Here is a 15796-nt window from a genome sequence, read left to right on the forward strand (position 1 = left end):
TCTCTTCCTTCTCAATATTGTTTTGGCTATTTGACTCTTTTGTGTTTCCATATAGATTAAAATTTTTTTTGTTCCACTTCTGTGATTAATGTCATTGGTAGTTTGATAGGGATTTCATTGAATCTGTAGAGTGCCTTGGGTAGTATGGTCATGTTAACAATATTGATTCTTCCAATCCAAGAACATAGTATATAGTTCCATCTGTTTGTATCATCTTCAGTTTTTTTCAACAGCATCTTATAGTTTATGGAGTACAGGTCTTTTGCCTCCTTAGGTAGGTTTATTCCTAGGTATTTTATTCTTTTTGTAGTAGTCTTTGTAGTAGTCTTTTTGCCTGAATTCTTTCCCTTAACATTATATCTTTGAGATTCTTCTGCTATAAACATAATAGTTCTTTGTATTGCTGAGTAATATTCTCTTATTGGGCTGTAACCAAAATGTGTTTATCCTTTGACCAACTGATGGATATTTGGGTTGTTTCCAGATCTGGGCTATTTTGAATAAGCTGCTATGAACACTTGCATACAGATATTTGTGTGAATATATGCTTTTACTTTTCTTGAGTAAATATCCAGAAATTAAATAGCAGGGTCATATGGAAAATGTATATTTAACTTTATAAGAAATAGCTAAACTGGTTTCCAATTGATCATACCATTTTGCATTCCCACTAGCAATGTATGTGTTCCAGTTCTATGTTTACATCATCATTTGCTAATGTCAAGCTTTTCAGTTTTAGCCATCCTATTAGATGTTTACTGGTATGTTATGGTTCAGCTTACATTTTCTTGATAGCTAATTCATTTGAGCATCAATTTCAGGTGCCTTATAATACATTTGTTTACTGTCTGTGTTGAAGTGTCCTAACCAATTTTTTGCCCTTTTTGTATTAGGTTGTTTGTATTCTTATGTTCTTTTTATATTGTGCCTATAAGTCCTTTTATAAGATAGGTATTTTGCAAACATTTTCTCCTAGCGTGGGGCTTGTATTTTCATTTTCTAGAAGTATATTTGAGAACATGTATTTTTTTATTTCAATATAGTCCAGTTTATCTAATTTTTTCTTTAAGGTTGGTGCTTTTGGTATCATATCTAGGACATATTTAGTTATCACAAATATTTTTCTGTTTTCTTCTATATATTTTATATATTGAATACTTAAATTTATGTCTATGATCATTTTTGAGTTAACTTTTGTGTATGGTAAGGATCAAGGTAACTTTTTTGTATATGAAGGCCTAATTTTTCCAGTACCATGTTGCAAATATATTTTCTTCATTGAATTAATTTGGCACCATATATGCATATATTTGTGTGTGTATTTCTATTTTGTTCCACTGACGGATGTATCTAGCTAATTTCATATCCTATATGTAAAACCATTTAAATTTGTTGATTGCTCTAGCTTTATAGTAAGTACTAGCATCAAGTAGTATGAGTCCTCCAACTTTATTCTTTTTCAAAATTGTTTTTGTTATTTTATATTCCTTGCTTTGCAGTACACATTTTAGACTCAGCTTCTGAATTAATATAAAAATACTTCCAGAATTATGCTTGAAATTATATTGAAGTTGTAGATCGATAAATATAAAACTTCTGATGAGAAAAATGTGTCATTTTCTTCATTTATTTGATTTCTCTCAGCAATGTTTTGTAGCTTTTAGTGTATAAGTCTTGCAGATACTTGGTAAATTGACTCCTAATTATTTGCGTTTTGATGGAATGAACATTTTATATATATGTGTATATATACATTTATATATGTGTATAAATATACATATATATATACTTTAAATTTGAAGTTAAATATTTTGTTTGCTAGTATGTAGAAATGCAATTGATTTTTGTATCTTGACTTGTATCCTGTGTCCTTGAAAAACTCACATATTAGTGCAAGTGGGTCTTTCCCAGATTTCTTGGGATTTTTCTATGTGGTAGATATTGTCAAATAAGAACAGAATTGTATTTCTTCTTTCTAATGTTTGCTCCACATTTATTTTTATTTTCTAATTGAATTTTCTTTCTTTCTTTCTTTCTTTCTTTCTTTCTTTCTTTCTTTTCTTTCCTTCCTTCCTTCTTTATTTTTTAATAATAGGAAATATTGCTCTAAATTGCTTTTCTTTAGAAATCCAGACAATTTTAACAAACTAAATAAAAATGTATATATATTTTATAATATAAAAATAAATGTTTTATAATATATAAATAAAATATATATCCATTTAAATCTGTGCTATTAATTGTGTATCAATTATCTATCTAAAATCTGTTAACATGTAAAATATATATTATGTTTAATATATAATTATGCCCTTATTAACTTCTGTCACTGCAGATTAGTTGACATTTTTTAGAGTTTTATATAAATGAAATCATGGCATATAGTGTTCCTTTCTTTTTTTTTTTTATTCACTCATTCTAATTATTTTGAGATTAATCCCTGCTATTGCATGTATCAATATCCCCTTCCTTTTTACTGCTAACTAGTATTCCATTATATGGATATACCGTTTTATTCATTCATTTACCTGTTGATGAACATTTGGGTTGTTTCTAGTTTTTAGGAGTTACAAATGAAACTTCTGCAAACGTTTATGTAAAAGTCTTTGAACGGATATATATTTCTTTTTATTTTAGGTAAATACCTAGGAGTGGAATGGCATGATCATCTGCTAGGTGAGTGCTTAAATTTTTAATAAAACACTAAACTTTTCCTAAGTGGTTATACTGTTTAACATGCTGCATATGAGAGATTTAGTTGCTTCACATACATACCAGTACTTGATATTTTCTGCCTTTTTAATTTGTATCTATCCTATTGTGTGTGCAGTGGCATTTCACTGTGTTACTTACTTGCATTTTGCATTTATCAATGGTTGGAAATCTTTTCATGTGCTTATTTGCCACCTGTATATCCTTTTTGGTAAAATGTCTCTTCATTTCTTTTGCCAGTTTTCTAACTGGATTGTTTGGTTCTTACTATTGGGTTTCTAGAGTTTTTTTAATTGAGATATAGTTGACATATAATACTATGTTAGTTTCAGGTTACAACATAATGATTTGATATATGTATATATTGTGAAATGATTGCCCACAATGTGTCTAGGTAAGATCCATCATCACATGTAGTTACAATATCTTTTACTCGTGATAAAAGTTTTAAGATCTACTCTCTTAGCTATTTTCAAATACACAGTACAGTAGTATTAGCTATAGTCACCATGCTATACATTACTTCCCCAGGACATTTATTGTATAACTGGAAATTTGTACCTTTTGATCCCCTTCACCATTTCACCCACCGCCTCAAAATTTTGAATATTTTAGAATTTCCACTACAAGTTCAATGAGAAACAGTGAGATTGAATATCCTTTTCTCTCTCTCTGTCTCTCTTTTAATTATAGAGATAACGATTTCCATCTTTCACCAATAAGTAAAATACTCATTATTGGTTTTTCAAAGGTGATCTTTATTAGTTTCAGGTAGCTCCCTGTTTGCTGAAAATTTTTATTATGAATAGAATTTTAATCTTAATTTTCTCAAATGCTGTTTTCTGCATCTATTAAAATTCTTGTGTGATTTTGGAGTTTATGTAATCTGTAGTTGGTTAATCATATTGACTGATTTTCAAGTGTTGACAAATACTTGCATTCCTGGATGAAGCCACTAATATACTATTGTTTTATATATTGTTGGACTTGATTTGATAACATTTTGTTAAAGATTTTGGGCCTGCGTTTGTAAGAGATATTGGTCTGTAGTTTTCTTGTAATGTTGTTTTAGTATCAGGATAATGTGGTCTCATAAAATGTGAGGGAAAGCATTACTTAATCTTCTATTTTATAGAGGACTTAGTATATAATTGGTGTTATTTATTCCTCAAATGTTTGATAGAATTTACCATAAAAGCATCTGAGCTTGCAGTTTTATTTATTTTACATCTTTATTGGAGTATGATTGCTTTACAATGGTGTGTTACTTGCTGCTTTATAACAAAGTGAATCACTTATACATATGTTCCCATATCTCTTCCCTCTTCCATCTCCCTCCCTCCCACCTTCCCTATCCCACCCCTCTAGGTGGTCACAAAGCACCGAGCTGATCTCCCTGTGCTCTGCAGCTGCTTTCCACTAACTATCTATTTTACATTTGGTAGGGTATATATGTCCATGCCACTCTCTCGCTTTGTCACAGCTTACCCTTCCACCTCCCCATATTGTCAAGTCTGTGTCTTTATTCCTGTCTTACCCCTAGGTTCTTCATGACATTTTTTTCTTGAATTCCATATATATGTGTTAGCATATGATAGCTGTTTTTCTCCTTCTGACTTACTTTACTCTGTATGACAGACTCTAGGTCCATCTACCTCACTACAAATAACTCAATTTCATTTCCTCTTATGGCTGAGTAATATTCCATTGTATATATGTGCCACATTTTCTTTATCCATTCATCCGATGATGGACACTTAGGTTGTTTCCATCTCCAGGCTATTGTAAATAGAGCTGCAATGAACATTTTGGTAAATGACTCTTTTTTTTTTTTTTTTTTTTAATTTCTTACAATAAGTAGTTTATTTACCAACATATTTTACAGCTTTGGCTTTGTATTAGTTTCCTAGGGCTTCCATAACAAGAGTTCCTCAGATTCAGTAGCTTAAACAACAGATTTACTTTCTCACAATTCTGGGAGCCAGAAGTCCAAGGTAAAGGTGTTGGCTGGGTTGGTTTCTTCTGAGGCCTCTCTCCTTGGCTTTTGGACGGCTGCCTTCTCATTGTGTCCTCACAGGGTTTTCCTCTGTGTGTGCACATGTCTGTGGCCAAATCTCCTCTTTTTATAAGAACACCAGTCACATTGGATTAGGGCCCACACTCATGACCACATTTTAACTTAATTACCTCCTTAAAATACAGTCACGTTCTGAGGTCTTGCGGATTAGGACTCCAACATATGAATTTGGTGGGGAGTTGGGGACAGAACTCAGCCCGTAACTGTGTTCTCCTGCATCTGGGTTTAGTTCCCTTCTCTCTAGGAGATTCCTTAGCAAAGATGTGTGGGAAAGAAACTATGATCTCTGTACATCTGAAAATCTCTTCATTTCCTTCAAACTTAAGTAATGTTCCTAAATATAATGTTTTAGATTGATAGTTATTTTCCCTTAGCACCTTGAAGATATCCATACATTCATTTACCATGTATTTATTGAGCCCTTATAGTATGTCAGGTAATATACTATACCAGATGCTGGAACTACAGTAGTCAGCCAGAGAGTATGCTCTCTAGAGGGACAAAATGAAATAGCATTTGTACAGTTGTATGAAGATAAGTTTTCATTTCACTTGGGTAAACAGCTAGGAGTGGTATTGCTGTGTCAAATGGAAGTGTGTGATTAACTTTATAAGAAACTGCTAAAGGTTTTCCAGAATGGTTGTACCATTTTACATTCTTGCCAGCAGTGTATGAGATTGATTGCTTTTTAAAGGTTTAAAGTTTCTGTAACATTCTATGTTGTACCTGGGTGAAATATTCTCTAATTCACTAGTTTTCTTTTCTATTGACGTTATCCAGTCTAGAATTTATTTAGTTCATTAAAGCTGGGTTTTTTACATGTATATAGATTTTCCCCATTTTTCCCTTATAAATCCCTAATTAGTTGATCCAAGTTACTAATTTTATTTTATTTTTTTACATCTTTATTGGAGTATAATTGCTTTACAATGGTGTGTTAGTTTCTGCTTTCTAACAAAGTGAATCAGTTATACATATACATATGTTCCCATATCTCTTCCCTCTTGTGTCTCCCTCCCTCCCACCCTCCCTATCCCACCCCTCCAGGCGGTCACAAAGCACCGAGCTGATCTCCCTGTGCTATGCGGCTGCTTCCCACTAGCTATCTACCTTATGTTCGGTAGTGTATATATGTCCATGCCTCTCTCTCGCTTTGTCAAAGCTTATCCTTCCACCTCCCCATATCCTCAAGTCCATTCTCTAGTAGGTCTGTGTCTTTATTCCTGTCTTACCCCAAGGTTCTTCATGACATTTTTTCTTCTTAAATTCCATATATATGTGTTAGCATATGGTATCTGTATTTCTCTTTCTGACTTACTTCACTCTGTATGACAGACTCTAGGTCTAACCACCTCACTACAAATAGCTCAATTTCGTTTCTTTTTATGGCTGAGTAATATTCCATTGTATATATTTGCCACATCTTCTTTATCCATTCATCCGATGATGGACACTTAGGTTGTTTCCATCTCCGGGCTATTGTAAATAGACCAGCAATGAATATTTTGGTACATGACTCTTTTTGAATTATGGTCCTCTCAGGGTATATGTCCAGTAGTGGGATTGCTGGGTCATATGGTAGTTCTATTTGTAGATTTTTAAGGAACCTACATACTGTTCTCCATAGTGGTTGTACCAATTCACTTTCCCACCAGCAGTGCAAGAGTGATCCCTTTTGTCCACATCCTCTCCAGCATTTATTGTCTCTAGATTTTTTGATGATGGCCATTCTGACTGGTATGAGATGATATCACATTGTAGCTTTGATTTGCATTTCTCTAATGATTAATGATGTTGAGCTTTCTTTCATGTGTTTGTTGGCAGTCTGTATATCTTCTTTGGAGAAATGTCTATTTAGGTCTTCTGCCCATTTTTGGATTGGGTTGTTTGTTTTTTTGTTGTTGAGCTGCATGAGCTGCTTGTAAATTTTGCAGATTAATCCTTTGTCAGTTACTTCATTTGCAAATATTTTCTCCCATTCTGAGGGTTGTCTTTTGGTCTTGTTTATGGTTTCCTTTGCTGTGCAAAAGCTTTGAAGTTTCATTAGGTCCCATTTGTTTATTTTTGTTTTTATTTCCATTTCTCTAGGAGGTGGGTCAAAAAGGATCTTGCTGTGATTTATGTCATAGAGTGTTCTGCCTAGGTTTTCCTCTAAGAGTTTGATACTTTCTGACCTTACATTTAGGTCTTTAATCCATTTTGAGCTTATTTTTGTGTATGGTGTTAGGGAGTGATCTAATCTCATACTTTGAAATGTACCTGTCCAGTTTTCCCAGCACCAACTATTGAAGAGGCTGTCCTTTCTCCACTGTACATTCCTGCCTCCTTTATCAAAGATAAGATGACCATATGTGCGTGGGTTTATCTCTGGGCTTTCTATCCTGTTCCATTGATCTATCTTTCTGTTTTTGTGCCAGTACCATACTGTCTTGATTACTGTAGCTTTGTAGTATAGTCTGAAGTCAGGGAGCCTGATTCCTCCAGCTCCGTTTTTCGTTCTCAAGATTGCTTTGGCTATTTGGGGTCTTTTGTGTTTCCATACAAATTGTGAAATTTTTTGTTCCAGTTCTGTGAAAAATGCCAGTGGTAGTTTGATAGGGATTGCATTGAATCTGTAGATTGCTTTGGGTAGTATAGTCATTTTCACAATACTGAGTCTTCCAATCCAAGAACATGGTATATCTCTCCATCTATTTGTATCATATTTAATTTCTTTCATCAGTGTCTTATAATTTTCTGCATACAGGTCTTTTGTCTCCTTCGGTAGGTTTATTCCTATTTTATTCTTTTTGTTGCAATGGTAAATCGGAGTGTTTTCTTGATTTCACTTTCAGATTTTTCATCATTAGTATATAGGAATGTCAGAAATTTCTGTGCATTAATTTTGTATCCTGCTACTTTACCAGATTCATTGATTAGCTCTAGTAGTTTTCTGGTAGTATCTTTAGGATTCTCTAGTATCATGTCATCTGCAAACAGTGACAGGTTTACTTCTTTGCCAATTTGGATTCCTTTCATTTCCTTTTCTTCTCTGATTGCTGTGGCTAAAACTGGCAAAACTGTGTTGACTAAGAGTGGTGAGAGTGGGCAACCTCGTCTTGATCCTGATCTTAGTGGAAATGCTTTCAGTTTTTCACCATTGAGGATGATGTTGCCTGTGGGTTTGTCATATGTGGCCTTTATTACATTGAGGAAAGTTCCCTCTATGCCTACTTTCTGGAGGGTTTTTATCATAAATGTGTGTGGAATTTTATCAAAAGTTTTCTCTGCATCTATTGAGATGAGCATATGGTTTTTCTCCTTCAGTTTGTTAATATGGTGTATCACGTTGATTGATTTGCGTATATTGAAGAATCCTTGCATTCCTGGAATAAACCCCACTTGGTCATGGTGTATGATCCGTTTAGTGTGCTGTTGGATTCTGTTTGCTAGTATTTTGTTGAGGATTTTTGCATCTATGTTCATCAGTGATATTGGCCTGCACTTTTCTTTCTTTGTGACATCCTTGTCTGGTGTTGTTATCAGGGTGATGGTGGCCTCGTAGAATGACTTTGGGAGTGTTCCTCCCTCTGCTATATTTTGGAAGAGTTGAGAAGGATAGGTGTTAGCTATTCTCTAAATGTTTGATAGAATTCGGCTGTGAAGCCATCTCGTACTGGGCTTTTGTTTGTTGGAAGATTTTTAATCACAGTTTCAATTTCAGTGCTTGTGATTGGATTGTTCATATTTTTTATTTCTTCCTGATTCAGTCTTGGCAGATTGTGCATTTCTAAGAATTTGTCCATTTCTTCCTGGTTGTCCATTTTATTGGCATAGAGTCGGTTGTAGTAATCTCTCATGATCTTTTGTGTTTCCGCAGTGTCAGTTGTTACTTCTCCTTTTTCATTTCTAGTTCTATTGATTTGAGTCTTCTCCCTTTTTTTCTTGGTGAGTCTGGCTAATGGTTTTTCTATTTTGTTTAGCTTCTCAAAGAACCAGCGTTTAGTTTTATTTATCTTTGCTATCGTTTCCTTCATTTCTTTTTCATTTATTTCTGATCTGATCTTTATGATTTCTTTCCTTCTGCTAACTTTGGGGTTTTTTTTCTTCTTCTTTCTCTGATTGCTTTAGGTGCAAGGTTAGGTTTTTTATTCGAGATGTTTCTTGTTTCTTAAGGTAGGATTGTATCGCTATAAACTTCCCTCTTAGAAGTGCTTTTGCTGCATCCCATAGATTTTGGGTCGTCATGTCTCCATTGTCATTTGTTTCTAGGTATTTTTTGATTTCCTCTTTGATTTCTTTAGTGATCACTTCGTTATTAAGTAGTGTATTGTTTAGCCTCCATGCGTTTGTATCTTTTACAGATCTTTTCCTGTTATTAGTCTCATAGTGTTGTGGTTGGAAAAGATACTTGATAAAATTTTAATTTTCTTAAATTTACCAAAGCTTGATTTGTGACCCAAGATATGATCTACCCTGGAGAATGTTCCATGAGCACTTGAGAAAAATGTGTGTTCTGTTTTTTCGGATGGAATGTCCTATTACTATCAATTAAGTCTATCTTGTTAAATGTATCATTTAAAGCTTGTGTTTCCTTATTTATTTTCATTTTGGATGATCTGTCCATTGGTGAAAGTGGGGTGTTAAAGTCCCCTACTATGAATGTGTTACTGTCGATTTCCCCTTTTATGGCTGTTAGTATTTGCCTTATGTATTGAGGTGCTCCTATGCTGGGAGCATAAATATTTACAATTGTTATATCTTCTTCTTGGATCAATCCCTTGATTATTATGTAGTGTCCTTCTTTGTCTCTTCTAATAGTCTTTATTTTAAAGTCTATTTTGTCTGATATGAGAATTGCTACTCCAGCTTTCTTTTGGTTTCCATTTGCATGGAATATCTTTTTCCATCCCCTTACTTTCAATCTGTATGTGTCTCTAGGTCTGAAGTGGGTCTCTTGTAGACAGCATATATATGGGTCTTGTTTTTGTATCCTTTCAGCCATTCTGTGTCTTTTGGTGGGAGCATTTAGTCCATTTACATTTAAGGTAATTATCACTATGTATGTTCCTATTCCCATTTTCTTAATTGTTTTAGGTTTGTTATTGTAGGTCTTTTCCTTCTCTTGTTTTTCTTGTCTGGAGAAGTTCCTTTAGCATTTGTTGTAGTGCTGGTTTGGTGGTGCTGAATGCTGTTAGCTTTTGCTTTTCTGTAAAGGTTTTAATTTCTCCATCAAATCTGAGTGAGATCCTTGCTGGGAAGAGTAATCTTGGTTGCAGGTTTTTCTCCTTCATCACTTTAAATATTTTTAAATATTTAAAGGGACTGGTCCTGCCAGTCCCTTCTGGTTTGCAGAGTTTCTGCTAGAGGATCAGCTGTTAACCTTATGGGGATTCCCTTGTGTGTTATTTGTTGTTTTTCCCTTGCTGCTTTTATTATGTTTTCTTTGTATTTAATTTTTGACAGTTTGATTAATATGTGTCTTGGTGTATTTCTACTTGGATTTATCCTGTATGGGACTCTCTGTGCTTCCTGGACTTGATTAACTATTTCCTTTCCCATATTAGGGAAGTTTTCCACTATAATCTATTCAAATATTTTCTCAGTCCCTTTCTTTTTCTCTTCTTCTTCTGGAACCCCTATAATTCGAATATTGGTACGTTTAGTGTTGTCCCAGAGGTCTCTGAAACTGTCCTCAGTTCTTTTCATTCTTTTTCCTTTATTCTGCTCTGCAGTAGTTATTTGCACTATTTTATCTTCCAGGTCACTTATCTGTTCTTCTGTCTCAGTTATTCTGCTATTGATCCCATCTAGAATATTTTTAATTTTATTTATTGTGTTGTTCATCCTTGCTTGTTTCATCTTTAGTTCTTCTAGGTCCTTGTTAAATGTTTCTCGCATTTTGTCTATTCTATTTCCAAGATTTTGCATCATCTTTACGGTCATTATTCTGAATTCTTTTTCAGGTAGACTGCCTATTTCCTCTTCATTTGTTCGGTCTGGTGAGTTTTTATCTTGCTCCTTCATCTGCTGTGTGTTTTTCTGTCTTCTCATTTTGCTTATCTTACTGTGTTTGGGGTCTCCTTTTTGCAGGCTGCAGGTTCGTAGTTCCCATTGTTTGTGGTGTCTGTCCCCAGTGACTAAGGTTGGTTCAGTGAGTTGTGTAGGCTTCCTGGTGGAGGGGACTAGTTCCTTTTTTTTGGTGGACGAGTCTGTATCTTGTCTTTCTGGTGGGCAGGTCCATGTCTGGTGGTGTGTTTTGGGGTATCTGTGGACTTATTATGAATTTAGGCAGCCTCTCTGCTAATCGGTGGGCTTCTGTTCCTGTCTTGCTAGTTGTTTGGCATAGGGTGTCTAGCACTGTAGCTTGCTGGTCGTTGAGTGAAGCTGGGTGCTGGTGTTGAGATGGAGATCTCTGGGAGATTTTCGCCATTTGATATTATGTGGAGCTGGGAGGTCTCTTGAGGACCAGTGTCCTGAAGTTGGCTCTCCCACCTTAGAGGCACAGCACTGACTCCTGGCTGCAGTACCTAGAGCCTTTCATCCACACAGCTCAGAATAAAAGGGCGAAAAAGTAGAAAGAAAGAATTAGTAGAAGTAGAAAGAAAGAAAGAGAGAAAGAAAGAAAGAAAGAATATAAAGTAAAATAAAATAAAGTAAGATAAAATATATTAAAGTTGTTACAATTAAAAATAGTTATTAAGAAAAAAAATTTTAAACAAAAAAAAAACAAAACAAAATAAAAACGGATGGATAGAGCCCTAGGACAAATGGTGGAAGCAAAGCTATACAGACAAAATCTCACACAGAATCCTACATATACACACTCACAAAAAGAGGAAAAGGGGAAAAAATAATCTTGCTCTCAAAGTCCACCTCCTCATTTTGGGATGATTCGCTGTCTATTCATGTATTCCACAGATGCAGGGTACATCAAGTTGATTGTGTAACTGTAATCCGCTGCTTTTGAGGCTTCTGGGAGAGATTTCCCTTTCTCTTCTTTGTTCTCACAGCTCCCAGGGGCTCAGCTTTGGGTTTGGCCCCGCCTCTGCGTGTAGGTCACCGGAGGGCATCTGTTCTTCACTCAGACAGGACGGGGTTAAAGGAGCCGCTGATTTGGGGGCTCTGGCTCACTCAGGTCGGGGGGAGGGAGGGGTACGGATGCAGGGCAAGCCTGTGGCGGCACAGGCTGGCGTGACGTTGCACCAGACTGAGGCGTGCCGTGCGTTTTCCTAGGGGAGTTGTCCCTGGATCCCGGGACCCTGGCAGTGGCGGGCTGCACAGGCTCCCCGGAAGCGGGGTGTGGATAGTGACCTGTGTTCACACACAGGCTTCTTGGTGGTGGCAGCAGCAGCCTTATCGTCTCATGCCCTTCACTGTGGTCTGCCCTTTTAGCCGTGGCTCGCGCCCGTCGCTGGAACTCCTTTAAGCAGCGCTCTTAATCCCCTCTCCTTGCACACCAGGAAACAAAGAGGGAAGAAAAAGTCTCTTGCCTCTTCGTCAGGTCCAGACTCTTCCCCGGCCTCCGTCCCGGCTAGCTGTGGTGCACTAACCCCCTGCAGGCTGTGTTCACGCCGCCAACCCCAGTCCTCTCCCTGTGCTCCGACCGAGCCCGTGAATGGGCTTCCTAGTGTGTGGAAACCTTTCCTCCTTCACAGCTCCCTCCCACTGGTGCAGGTCCCGTCCCTATCCTTTTGTCTCTGTTTATTCTTTTTTTCTTTTGCCCTATCCAGGTACGTGGGGAGTTTCTTGCGTTTTGGGAGGTCTGAGGTCTTCTGCCAGCGTTCAGTAGGTGTTCTGTAGGAGTTGTTCCACGTGTAGATGTATTTCTGGTGTATCTGTGGGAAGGAAGGTGATCTCCGTGTCTTACTCTTCCGCCATCTTCAAATTTTAAAACTTTTGTGTAGCAAGACATTTTCAAAAAAAATGAAAAGACAACCTTCATCTTCCATCGAAACTGCACTTGGGTTGATGGCTACAAAATCTTTAGTGTCAGCCACAGCCACACTGGGAAGAGAGAGGAGAGCAGGAGAAGAAGAGAGGCCACGTGAATCCCATGCCATCACCCCTGCTCCCTGCCACACGACCCGCGGCTGCGCCCACTACCCCTAGCAGTAGCATCTGCGGGCTCGCGCAAGCGGCTCGCTGAGCGGTGATGCAGGGCGGACGCCTCTTCCAGTGTGGGGGTGGCAACCAGGTAGGCGGGCGGGGCGGGAAGGGCAGCGGGTGAGGGGACTGGTCTCGGGTGGCCCGTCGGCTCGTTGCGGCAGTCAGTTTGAGGTCTTTTGCCAGCGTTCAGTAGGTGTTTTCTAGGAGTTGTTCCACGTGTAGATGTATTTCTGGTGTATCTGTGGGGAGGAAGGTTATCTCCGCGTCTTAATCTTCCGCCATCTCCCCCCTCGGAGTTTTATTTTTGAGAAATATATATTTAAATTTTTTTACTACTAGACTATTCACGTTACAAATTTTTTCTTGAGTGAGTTTTGGTAATTTTTATATCTTTCAAGAAATTGTCCATTCCATCTTGTTATCAAATATATTATCATAAAGTTGTTTACATTTTTCCTTATTAATCTCTTAATGCCTGTATGTAGTGCTATGTAAACTTTCCTTCCTGGTATTGGTAAGCTATATTTTTCTTCATCAGTCTGCCTAGAGTCTCATCAATTTCATTAATCTTTAAAGAATATTTTGGTTTTATTTACTTTTCTCTTTGGTGTTCTTTTCTGTTTCATTCATTTTTGTTCTGACCTGTATTATTTCCTTTTTTCTGCTTGCTTTCAGATTAATTTGCTCTTCTCTTTTCAGTTGATTGTATTAGAAACCAATGTCATTTTTTGAGACACTTCTTATTTTATAATTATAAGCATTTACTTCTACAAATTTGATTTTAAACTTTGCTTTAGCTGTGTTCCACAAATTTTGATGGTATGTTTTCATTTCCACTCAGTGCAGAATATTGTCTCATTTGTAGTTTCTTTCTTTCTTTTTTTTTTTTTTTTTTAACATCTATCTTGGAGTATAATTGCTTTATAATGTTGTGTTAGTTTCTGCTGTATAACAAAGTGAATCAGCTATACATATATCCCCATATCCCCTCCCTCTTGCATCTCCCTCCCACCCTCCCTATCCCAACCCTCTACGTGGTCACAAAGCATGGAGCTAATCTCCCTGTGCTATGTGACTGCTTCCCACTAGCTATCTGTTTTATATTTGGTATTGTATATATGTCAATGCTGCTCTTTCACTTTGTCCCAGCTTACCTTTTCCCCTCCCTGTGTCCCCAAGTCCATTCTCTACTTCTGTGTCTTTATTCCTGTCCTGCTCCTAGGTTCTTCAGAACATTTTTTTTTTTTTTTTAGATTCCATATATATGTGTTAGCATATGGTATTTGTTTTTCTCTTTCTGACTTACTTCACTCTGTCTGACAGACTCTAGGTCCATCCACCTCACTACAAATAACTCAATTTCGTTCCTTTTTATGGCTGAGTAATATTCCATTGTATATATGTGCCACATCTTCTTTATCCATTCATCTGTCGATGGACACTTGTGGTTTCTTTTAACCATATTCCACGTAGAAATGTGTTGCTTACTTTGTGATTACCTGAGGATTTTCCATACATATTATTATTTATATGTATAGTTCATTTTTTAATAATCAGTTTATTTTGTATGATTTCAGTTATTTTAAGTTTGTAGAGGTTTGATCTGTGAGATTATGGTCTCTCTTACTGAATGCTTTGTGTCATCTTGAAAATATTGTGCTCTCTGCTATTGTTGAGTTGAATGTTCTTTAAATATGAATTAGTTATTTGACTATCTGGTAAAATTCCTTGTTTTGAAGTATATATTTTTCCTGATATTTATATAGCCAATATAATTTTCATTTTTCTTTTCATGATGTGTCATTTTCCATTGTTTTACTTTTACATAGCATAAAATTGGGTATGGCTTTGTTATCCAAATTGACAATCTCTACCTCTTATTAAGAGTGTTTAGACAAATTACATTTAAAGAAATTATTAATATGTTAGGATTGATATGTCATATTGATATGATAGCAAATATTGATACATTTATGTCTCTCTTCTTACTTTTTGTTTTCAATTTATCCCATCTGTTCTTTGTTCTAATTTTCTCTTTTCATGCCTCCTTAGAATTAAATGTTTTTATTTTTTCCATTTTATCTCCACTGATAGCTTAATAATTATACCTCTTTTAACTTTTTTTAAAATTTCTGTCTCTTGTAGTTATTTTTTTCATTAGATTTTGGACATTTATGCAAAAGAAGAGAAGAGACTAAGATAGATAATATGTACTCTTAGAAATCTGTGTGCCCTGTTTCTGGCAGGTTTTGTGGGGGATTAAGGCAATAGTGTTTTTAGTTCCTGTGGCCCTGAACCCTACCAAAGGGGCTTATTTTCAGCATTTTTCTTCCTTCTCACACAGCAGCCAAACTACCATTTTTAGATGAGGAGTCTTGCTCAAGGAGTCTTGAACACAAGCAAATTACTTGCTTCTCTTCCAGTGGTGATAGTACCCTGCTTTGTATTTGTGTAGGGTGCTTAAAACAAGAGACTTTCTATCCTTCCACCAACAGCAGCCAACCTTTGCCTGAGATAGGAAAAAGGGCTGTTTTCCTCTTCTCCCCTAAGAAACAGACAGCTTCTGTTTTATCCCATCTCCGTTGGACAGCTCAACTATTTCTAGGAAAGTTTCTTGCCCTGTACCTAGAGAAAGAGAGCTTTGGCTTAATATGAGAGAATAGTCCCAGTCACTTCTGGGTTTCACATCTATTCCACAGCAGCAGCTAGTAAATCACCCCCTGCAGGCTTTCATTGCTAAGGAAGGCTTTCTCAGCTATCCTTTATTGCCTCTACCCTTTCTCCTTGTGCCTGGTGAGGGTTTATGAGAAAAGTTTGGCAGGTGGCTGGGGACTCCTTTTGTTTCTGGGACTTTCAGAGATATTTAATGTGACATACTAGTTCATATTCTGCTTTTATGTTTTTGTTAACATTTCAGTA

Source organism: Phocoena phocoena, chromosome 3 (assembly GCF_963924675.1).
Source record: "Phocoena phocoena chromosome 3, mPhoPho1.1, whole genome shotgun sequence".
Classification (NCBI taxonomy): domain Eukaryota; kingdom Metazoa; phylum Chordata; class Mammalia; order Artiodactyla; family Phocoenidae; genus Phocoena; species Phocoena phocoena.